Raw genomic sequence first — 11,565 nt, 5'->3', positions numbered from 1 at the left:
TGAACCGGCTTGAAGCTCAGCCGATCTGCCACGACGTGTGACGTGAGGCCTTCCCAAACAGCATGAGTGTGGCTAATAAAGTGTGACGGAGTCAGTGCTCATTCTTCCTCATCTCCTGACCTATTCTGACTCTTCTGCTTTTCCAGATAATGTCCCTGCTTAATGTTATTAATGCTCAATTTCCTCCAATTACGGGAATCTTGCACACTCGGATGGGGGCCAACAGGAAAATTAATGCTCCAGCCGGACGGCTAGAGTCTCTCCTGGCCTCTGCAGAGATGATGAATTGTAGACAAGGGGCTGTGGATTAGTGAAGGCCGCCACCCCCTATTCCCCCCAGCGTCTTCCAATTAGCTTGAGCGAATTGCGCCACACGCTGATCTCCTCCGTTAATCGTGCTCCCCCCACACCCTTTCCATTGGCATGGTAATGACAAGCTGGCTGTGGCCACGCTGATCCTCTGCACAGCCCAGCCCTCCTGCTGGCCCGGGAGCCTGTGATGGAGTGCCAGTGACACCAGGAGAGGACGTCCTACTTAGCAGCCCCTCCCCCCCATCACACACACGCACACATACATCCCATTAGTGGCCTGGAGAAAAGAAGGCATATGCTTTCTTCTTGAAATACCAGTGATGATGAAAGCAGTGATGCCATTGCTGATAATATTCAGTGAAATCTCAGAATGCACTCTGTATGCTTCGTGTGTGTCATCGTACCAATATGCTCACAAGCGCAGAATTGTGTTTTTGTGTATTTGCATCACCAGTGACACGTAGTAGGCAGCGTGAGATGAGCGTCTGGGGGCCAGTAGGCAGGGCACGTGAGGCAGGGCACGTGAGGCAGGGCACGTGATGCAGGGCACGTGAGGCAGGGCACGTGATGCAGGGCACGTGAGGCAGGGCACGTGAGGCAGGGCACGTGATGCAGGGCACGTGATGCAGGGCACGTGAGGCAGGGCATGTGAGGCAGGGCACGTGATGGACCCTAACAGAACACGGCCTGAAGCAGCGCACTAGTGGAAGTATGTCACCAGGCATTAGCCAAAGCCTGGGCACCATGCAACTGCACCTCTTACCCATATTAATCTTGGGGACATTATGTCAATGATGGAGGGCTTTCGCTGAATCGCCCTGAGCCCCCCAATCACCCAAGGCAGCTGTGTTTACCTTCACCATCACATTTATAGCCCCTCTGGTTCTTGTCGTTATGAATCAACAGAAGATGACTGTACCTGAAGCCTAATATCACACTAAACACCTGGAGCATAATTCATCCATCCATTTCCTGTAACTGCTTATCCTATTTAGGTCATGGGAGGTCCGGGGTCTGGCACAGATGGTAGAAGCGCAAAGCAGGGAACAAGCCAGGATGCATAATATCACACCTGGAGCATAATATCACAGGGAACATAATATCATGGGAAACGCCTGGAGCATATTATTGCAGGAAGTACCTAGAGCATAATATCACGGGAAACAGCTGGAGCGTAATATCACAGGGAGCATAATATTTGCGGGAAACACCTGGATCATAATATTCCAGGAAGCACCTAGAGCAAAATGTCACAGGAAACACATGCAGAATAATATTGCAGGAAGCATAATATTGTGGGAAACACCTATAGATCATAATATTGCAGGGAGCATATTACAGGGAGCATGATATCACAGGAAACACCTGAAGTATAATATTGCAGGGAGCATAACATCATGAGAAGCACCAGGAAACACATGGAGATAATGTCACAGTAACACAAGGAACACAATAGTGCAGGAAACACCTAGATCATGATATCACAGGAAGCAGAATATCACAGGAAACACCTGAAGTATAATATTGCAGGGAGCATAACATCATGAGAAGCACCAGGAAACACGTGGAGATAATGTCACAGTAACACAAGGAACACAATATCGCAGGAAACACCTAGATCATAATATCACAGGAAGCAGAATATCACAGGAAACACCTGAAGTATAATATTGCAGGGAGCATAACATCATGAGAAGCACCAGGAAACACGTGGAGATAATGTCACAGTAACACAAGGAACACAATATCGCAGGAAACACCTAGATCATAATATCACAGGAAGCAAAATATCACAGGAAACACCTGGAGCATAATATCACAGGGAGCATATTACAGGGAGCATGATATCACAGGAAACACCTGAAGTATAATATTGCAGGGAGCATAACATCATGAGAAGCACCAGGAAACACATGGAGATAATGTCACAGTAACACAAATGGAACACAATATCACAGGAAACACCTAGATCATAATATCACAGGAAGCAGAATATCACAGGAAACACCTGGAGCATAATATCACAGGGAGCATAATATCGTGGGAAACACCTAGATCAGTGCTATGAATACCCTACCTACGGGTCCTGTAACTGTGTAAGGTGACACAGCTGTATCACAGTGTCTAAAGATCGCTCTCTTCTGTAACCATGTAAGGTGCTACGATGACGCTACCTACAGGTTCTGTAACTGTGTAAGGTGACGCGGCTGTGTCTAACGTCCGCTGTCTAACCATGTAAGGTGCTATGAGGACCCTTGTTACGGGTCCTGTAACCATGTAAGGTGACACCACTGTGTCTAACAGTGTAACTATGTAAGGTGCTATGACGACCCTACCTACGAGTCCTGTAACTGTGTAAGGTGCTATGACGACCCTACCTACGGGTCCTGTAACTGTGTAAGGTGCTATGACGACCCTACCTACGGGTCCTGTAACTGTGTAAGGTGCTATGACGACCCTACCTACGGGTCCTGTAACTGTGTAAGGTGCTATGACGACCCTACCTACGGGTCCTGTAACTGTGTAAGGTGCTATGACGACCCTACCTACGGGTCCTGTAACTGTGTAAGGTGCTATGACGACCCTACCTACGGGTCCTGTAACTGTGTAAGGTGCTATGACGACCCTACCTACGGGTCCTGTAACTGTGTAAGGTGCTATGACGACCCTACCTACGGGTCCTGTAACTGTGTAAGGTGCTATGACGACCCTACCTACGGGTCCTGTAACTGTGTAAGGTGCTATGACGACCCTACATACAGGTCCTGTAACTGTGTAAGGTGCTATGACGACCCTACCTATGGGTCCTGTAACTGTGTAAGGTGCAATGATGACCCTACCTACGGGTCCTGTAACTGTGTAAGGTGCTATGACAACCATACCTACAGGTCCTGTAACTGTGTAAGGTGCTATGACGACCCTACCTACAGGTCCTGTAACTGTGTAAGGTGCTATGACGACCCTACCTATGGGTCCTGTAACTGTGTAAATGTGACGTCCAGACACCAGAAAGGAGGCAAACCCCGTAATGCGGGAGAATGGTTTATTGGACATTAAGCCGAATGCACCAAAAGCCAAAAGGGAAATCCAAGCGGGTAGTCGGGTCAAGTGCGGAGAGTCGAAAGCTGGTGAGTTAAGTCCTACAGGCAGAGACAGGACGTGGAGACGAAGGGATGGGAGAGAGGACGAAGGCAGACCAGGAAGGCAGGGCAGGATAGGCAAGCAAGGCAGGGTCGACCAGGGAATCAGGACAGCAGGGTATGACGAGACAGGCAATGCAGGCAGAGAAGACATGAGACAATGAAACGCTCATAGACGTCATTCGCATGGCAACAATACTTCGCAACATTCTTTGGTACGATTTGGATTTAACTAGGGCATTGGATTTGAGCTAATTGCTAGCAGCTGTGTTTCCCCGCCCCTGTGGGCGTGACAGTAAGGTGCTATGACGACCCTACCTACGGGTCCTGTAACTGTGTAAGGTGCTATGACGACCCTACCTACGGGTCCTGTATCTCTGTAAGGTGCTATGACGACCCTACCTACGGGTCCTGTAACTGTGTAAGGTGCTATGACGACCCTACCTACGGGTCCTGTAACTGTGTAAGGTGCTATGACGACCATACATACAGGTCCTGTAACTGTGTAAGGTGCTATGACGACCCTACCTACGGGTCCTGTAACTGTGTAAGGTGCTATGACGACCCTACCTACGGGTCCTGTAACTGTGTAAGGTGCTATGACGACCCTACCTACGGGTCCTGTAACTGTGTAAGGTGCTATGACGACCCTACCTACGGGTCCTGTAACTGTGTAAGGTGCTATGACGACCCTACCTACGGGTCCTGTAACTGTGTAAGGTGCGATGACGACCCTACCTACGGGTCCTGTATGGGTTTCAGTGGTGATTACCATCAGGCCAAAGAGTCTATACTCTACTCTATATTTTTAGGGTTATAAGCTACTCACTAAATTTAATGCTGAATTGCTCTACTGCTTAATATTCAGCTTCAAATACTCGCCATGGAGTTGAGGATGTATTGGTCCCTGATCTTTGATCTGTTCACATGCTTGCTGGTAATGCCTTTTGGGTGCTGGACATGGTCCTTGACCACATACTAAGGAGACCACACTTTTCTGTGGGACCAGCAGCATTCTTTTATCCTTATGGCAAAATTTATAGGAAACATAGAAGTGACCGTGTGCGACAATTTCTGCTGTGTATAAACAACTTATCTAAACCATGTCATGCTCAATCTGCCAATTCTAACCACACCATCCTCTCAATAATTGACTATTCATGATGGCAATTTAATGTGCCATAATTAAAAAATTATGCAGCAACTGTCTGATTCCCTTAATTGAATGAATGCAGAATTATGAACATTACATTTTCCAGTTTAATTTGTCGTGATTTTCTAACGTTAATTTGGGCAGGACGTACTTTCCCTCCGCTTTCAGAAAAACAGCCTGGTGCTCATGGCTCCGGACATGTGATTATTTTGGTCACACTTTTACCACTTTTCCATTTATTTCATGAATTGCAGATTTTTTTATTCTTGTTAAGCACTGGAAAGTTGAGTGAACAACTATAAATGAAAATAAAACAAGTTTCCTTTATAACATAGAAAGAGTATGTAACAGTGCATGCCTGACATCCTTTTAACTGGTTGTGTGCTGAGGGCATAGTCAAATTCTAGACTGTCCGTTAACTTTAAATGCACCCATTAACCATTTCATCCCATGAAATAGAGCAGTATTTAATGTTCCTTGTAGAAACAATGCCTCTAATTTTCTCGGTGTTATAACTTCTAGAGGAGGCTACTTTGCTGAATCAAAGATATGACATTTTCTTTGTAATAAAGGTACTCAAATGGTGAACATACTGTTAATTAATTTAGATTAGTAACATGCAAATGAAGAAAATCTCAGTGCGTACAAAAACTTATGACTGTTAGCATACACCAACTTTTCTTGGTCCTGAGAGCTGCAACCAGAGTCTGGCTCACAGTCTATGAAACAAGCAACCATTTTGTGTCACACAGCTATACGATCTTGGAGGTGGACTCTTCCATTGGCCATTCATAGGGATTGCTTGCTGAATGTAGCATCTCAGACTGGAGGGGGGGGGTGTATGTTTGAGCGACCCCCAGCAGAGCAACACAGTCTGACGACATGAAATCCTTCATAAACCAAAAGAAGAGATGGAGGCAGCTGAGTTACAAACAGGGTTAGCGGATGAGGGCAGCAGAGCCTATGACTGACGTAGTCTGGACACTGATTATATATCTTGATGTTATACCTGCTTGAAAAAAACAAAGTTTCCACTATAATTTTGAGATCAGTGGCCATTGTTGACATGCCATAGCACACAGTGCCCAACAAGAAAATGTGTCCTCTGTATTTAACCCATATGTGACGTCGTGACAGCAGGGGGCAGCTAATTCAGCGCCCGGGGAGCAGTATTTGGGGGCGGTACCTCGCTCAGGGTACCTCAGTGGTGCCTTGCTGGTCAGGGATTTGAACCAGCAATCTTTCAATTACAAGTGCGCTTCCCTAACCATTAAGCCACCACTGCCCACCACTGCATAAATATTCATATGTATAGATTCTGACCATCTGTGAAGAAATGATTGGTCCTGCACAGAGGCTTCAGCATGGTCCTGGCTTGTTTTCCAGAACATTTCCTTTTGCTATGCAGTCATGACTATCATGGCAGCTGCCTCTCTCCCTGCTTACATAGCTGCCCTCACAGCTGTCTCTCTTCCTGTTCTCACAGGTGTCTGTCTCCCTTCTCTCACAGTTGTCTCCCTCCTCCACAGCTGTCTCCCTGCTCTCACAAATGTCTCCCTGTTCTCACAGTTGTCTGTCTCCCTGCTCTCACAACTGTCTCCCTGCTCTTACAGCTGTCTGTCTTCCTGCTCTCATAGCCCTGCTCCACAGCTGCGTCTTCCTGCTCTCACAGCTGTCTGTCTCCCTGCTCCACAACTGTCTCCCTTTTCTCACAGCTGTCTCCCTGTTCTCACAGTTGTCATTATGGCAATGGTTACCCTTATGGATAATGACTGGTAGTCAGTGTAGCCTTCGAAAGTCTGTCTGTAAGCAAAAAACTGAATAAAACCCAGTGAAAAGCCACAGAGATGATTTTAAAAAGCCAAGAGGATTTACATTTGGAACAGCAAAAACTAAAGTGCATCCTGGAGATTTTCGTACACTGTGGAGTAAAATGGAAATAAGCCACAACGTGTCAAAGTGAGCCTCTTCCTGCTTAGATTTGCATACAGACTCCATCTGGGCCCCATCACCAATGCAGACACATTTGTTTCCATTGACCCAGCTTCGGAGCTTTCCTGCCATTTTGCTTGCGCTTTGTGTGCATGATTAAAAAGGCATTTCTGTATGTAAATGCGTTGGTGTTGCCGTGTCGGTCTCCAAGTCTCTCTCCAGCGTGAATACTCGTTACCATGCATGTATGGCATGCTCTCACTTGCTCGCTGGGTGGGGCAACTGAACATCAGTGTGCAGGCTCTGAAATCACTGATGTGTTGAGCATTTCCTCTCAGCTGCACGCATTACTGAGCACAGAATTGAGATGTCGAGTGAACCCAGCTCCAAGGAGGAAAGACAGAAAAAGATTTATTCCACATTCCAGTCGGCATGTACGCCAGCTTCCTTGTTTTTCCAACGAGAGACACAACAAAGCCAAGTGTCCCTTGATTTTGTTTACACCACTCAGGAGCTACTGGTGTATTTGTGAGAACAACTCATTTCCCTGAATGCCTTGAACCTGCCACATTAAGTTTTTCATCTTCTAGAATGACAGATTCAGGCCAATCAAATAGGCTGAGGGTCAAAGTCCAATGACATATAACAAAAATAAAAAGTGACCCCTAAAGTCAGGACCCCGTTTCCTCCTCTCAGTCAGGGCGGGTGTCATGGAGCACGTGTGTCCATAAGCGTGTCCAAATGTGCACCTGTGAGGGCGCCCCCTAGAGCACAGCCGAACCGTAAACACAGACTGCACTTCCCAAGCACACTGGCAGCTGCTGGAAGATTTACAGCAAGTGTTGACCACAATATCCACAGGCTGCACAGTAACATAGACTGATCATTAACAGGGAAAATCACCATCACACGTATCGTGAGAACTCACAAAAAAATCAATTAACAGTAAAAGTAGCAATGGAATCCTCTTTAATACATATTAATACATTGTTAAGCAAATCCAGCCAAGAACAGAATTAATTATTCAGCACCCTCACATTTCTGCTCTTCATGCTAGTATAACCCTTTTGACTTTCGCCATTTAAAGCTCCCAAAGCAGTAATCATATATAAGCAAGAATGACTTTTATTAATGACCAAAGGAAACAGTGGATACCTTCAAATCAGTATGTAACAGATTCCTAACAACAAAAATTAACATTGGTAATATAATAAAATATAGTATATTACCACTGAAATGTACTGAAAAGAGTTACAGTCAGGAAGCATGTATAATATGGACTATACCTTATGAACCATATTTTTAATTACAATACTCTGTAAATAAACTGTTTCCTGACTTAAGAGATTAAAGAAATCGTTTTCAGCTGAAACTTTAAAAGAGCAATTGTTATCAGAATGACTCTATTGCCTCCTTGTGGTTACTATTACTCATTACACACAGTTGTACAGATTTGATCAGCTTCGTTAATGTTAACATGCATTACAGTCTGGACTTAAATTAGCATTTAGGATTTAAAAAGTCAGCCAAAATCCTAAACAACGCAAAATAAATCTCTTTTAGGTATGTTCCCCGAGAACTGCTGCTCTGCCTGACCTTTTCACGTGTGCCCGTTGCCGTCTTCTTGGCATTTTCAAAACAAAGGTTAATAACGGACATTGGAGTTGGACAGAAGGTCAGCAGCATCCCAAATTATCCTACAACCAAGTCCTTTAAGCCTACAAAGCACTAAAGGTAGAGACCACCAGCCATGGTGATTGCCCCGTTTTCACCCAATCTACAACTCTGTGCTTATCATAAAATGCTTCGCAAGTGAAAAGTTATAATTAATGATAACCACCAATTTATTGTCCTTGTTTCACTTTGTATGTACCTATATTACTGAAGAACAACAAAAAATGAACTTCAGTTAATTTCTACAACTGCAAAAAAATCTTCTACTCTTTTAACATCTTATTTGGTATAATATAATATGAGTCAACATATTTCCTGAAATTCATAAATAATCCCATGAGCTGCCATTTCGGATTCCTGTAATGCAGCAACAAATGGTACCTTTTCATTGAGCCATCCGACATTACGCAGCCCATATGCTAAGTTTTAACAAAATTCTATACCTCGTAACGTAATGTTTTGTGCGGATATAGGTTATAAATAGCATTTTCTACTTTCCAGAGTCTGGCTAATTCTACGTCTGTTGTTTACTTTACCCTCAAGGTCTCTCAGCACATCGAGCTGGATTGCCTCCTTGGATTGCCACCTTATCGTGGTGGAGGGGTTTGCGTGCCTCCGTGAACCTGGGGGCTAGGTTGTCGGGGGCAATAGCCCCTGGTAGGGTCTCCCAAGGCAAAAAGGTCCCAGGGGAGGGGCCAGACAAAGAGCAATCCAAAAGAACCCCATGAAAAAGTTTAAAAGCAAAGTCCCATTTCCCTCGCCCGGACTAGGGTCACCGGGGCCCCACCCTGGAGCCAGGCCTGGGGGAGGGGCCCGTTGGCGAGCGCCTGGTGGCCGGGCCTTGGCCCGTGGGGCCCGGCCGGGCACAGCCCGAAAGAGGCACGCGGGACTGTCCCCAGGTGGGCCCACCACCCACAAGGGGAATGTCAGGGGTTCGGTGCATTGTGGATCGGGTGGCGGCCAAGGGAGGCCCTGGCGGTCCGATCCCCGGCTGACAAAACTGGCTTTCGGGACATGGAATGTCACGTCTCTGGTGGGGAAGGAGCCTGAGCTTGTGCGTGAGGTTGAGAGGTATCGACTAGATATAGTCGGGCTCACCTCAACGCATAGCTTGGGTTCTGGAACCAATCTCCTGGAGAGGGGCTGGACGCTCTTTTACTCTGGAGTTGCGGCGGGTGAGCGACGCCGGGCTGGGGTGGGGCTATTGGTGGCCCCACAGCTCGGTGCATTAACACCGGAGTTTACCCCGGTGAACGAGAGGGCTGTTTCCCTGCGCCTTCGGGTCGGGGATAGGTCTCTGACTGTCATCTGCGCTTATGCGCCGAATGTCAGTTCGGAGTACCCGGCCTTCTTGGATTCCCTTAGCGGTATGCTATTTGGCGTGCCGCGGGGGGATTCCATCGTTTGGCTGGGGGACTTCAACGCTCACGTGGGCAATGACAGTGTGACCTGGAAGGGGGTGATTGGGAGGAACGGCCCTGATCTGAATCCGAGTGGTGTTCTGTTGTTGGACTTCTGTGAAATGCATGGTTTGTCCATAACGAACACCATGTTCGAGCATAAGGGTGTCCATAAGTGGACATGGTACGAACATGCCCGGGGCTACAGGTCGATGATCGATTTTATAATCGTATCAACTGATCTGCGGCCCTCCGTCTTGGACACTCGGGTAAAGAGAGGGGCAGAGCTGTCAACTGATCACCACCTGGTGATGAGTTGGCTCAGGTGGCGGGGGAGGAAGCCGGTCAGACCTGGTAGGCCCAAGCGCATAGTGAGGGTCTGCTGGGAACGTCTGGCAGAGGCTCCTGTTCGCTGGAGCTTTAACTCGTGCCTCCGGCAGAATTCCGACTGCATGCCGGGGGAGGTAGGGGACATTGAGTCTGAATGGACACTGTTCCGGACCTCCATTGTGGAAGCGGCCGTACGGAGCTGTGGTTGCAGGGTGGTCGGTGCCTGTCGCGGCGGTAACCCCCGTACCCGATGTTGGACACCAGAGGAGAGGGGGGCCGTGAAGCTGAAGAAGGAGGCTTACCGGGAATTATTAGCCCGGGGGTCTCCGGAGGCAGCTGACGGGTCAGGCGGAACGCGGCTCGGGCGGTCGCAGAAGCAAAAACCCGGACGTGGGAGGAGTTCAGTGAGGCCATGGAAAGTGACTTTCGGTCGGCCTCAAAAAGGTTCTGGCAAACCATACGGAGTATCAGGAGGGGGAAGCAGCTCCTGGTTCCTACTATTTATAGTGGGGGGGGGGGGGGGGCTGTTGACCTCACCTGGGGACATCATCCGGAGGTGGAAGGAATACTTTGAGGACCTCCTCAACCCTGCCTCAGATACATCTACGCATACTGCCTTTGAGACATCTGAGGGCACAGAGCCCGAGGGTGCTTGGGGGGGCTTGCCCATCACTGAGGCTGAGGTGGCCGGGGTGGTTAAACAACTCCGTGGTGGCCGGGCCCCGGGGGTGGACGAAATCCGCCCGGAGTACCTGAAGGCTCTAGATGTTGTGGGGCTGTCGTGGCTGACACGCCTTCTCAACAGTGCTTGGAGGTCAGGGACAGTGCCGCTGGATTGGCAGACCGGGGTGGTGGTCCCCTTATTTAAGAAAGGGGACCGGAGGGTGTGTTCCAACTACAGGGGGATCACACTTCTCAGCCTCCCTGGGAAAGTCTATTCCGGGGTACTGGAGAGGAGGGTGAGATCGATAGTCGAATCTCGGATTCAGGAGGAACAATGCGGTTTTCGTCCTGGTCGTGGAACGCTGGACCAGCTTTATACCCTTGCAAGGGTACTGGAGGGGGCCTGGGAGTTTGCCTATCCAGTCTACATGTGTTTTGTGGATTTGGAAAAGGCTTACGACCGGGTTCCCCGAGGTGCTCTGTGGGGGGTGCTTCGAGAGTATGGGGTCCGGGGTCCACTGTTGTGGGCGATCCGGTCCCTGTACGAACGGAGCAGAAGCTTGGTCCGCATTGCCGGCAATAAGTCGGACGTGTTCCAGGTGCGTGTTGGGCTCCGGCAGGGCTGCCCTTTGTCATCGGTCCTGTTTATCATATTTATGGACAGGATTTCTAGGCGCAGCCAAGGCGTCGAGGGTGTCCAGTTTGGTGACCTCAGGATTGCCTCGCTGCTTTTTGCAGACGATGTCGTCCTGCTGGCTTCATCTGCTGGGGATCTCCAGCAGGCACTGGGGCGGTTCGCAGCCGAGTGCGAAGCGGCAGGGATGAGGATTAGCACCTCCAAGTCCGAGACCATGGTTCTCAGCCGGAAACGGGTGGTTTGCCCTCTTCGGGTTGGGGAAGACGTACTGCCTCAAGTGGAGGAGTTTAAGTATCTCGGGGTCTTGTTCTCGAGTGAGGGTAG

This window comes from Paramormyrops kingsleyae, chromosome 10 (assembly GCF_048594095.1).
Source record: "Paramormyrops kingsleyae isolate MSU_618 chromosome 10, PKINGS_0.4, whole genome shotgun sequence".
Lineage (NCBI taxonomy): Eukaryota > Metazoa > Chordata > Actinopteri > Osteoglossiformes > Mormyridae > Paramormyrops > Paramormyrops kingsleyae.
This window is presented reverse-complemented; position numbering follows the sequence as displayed.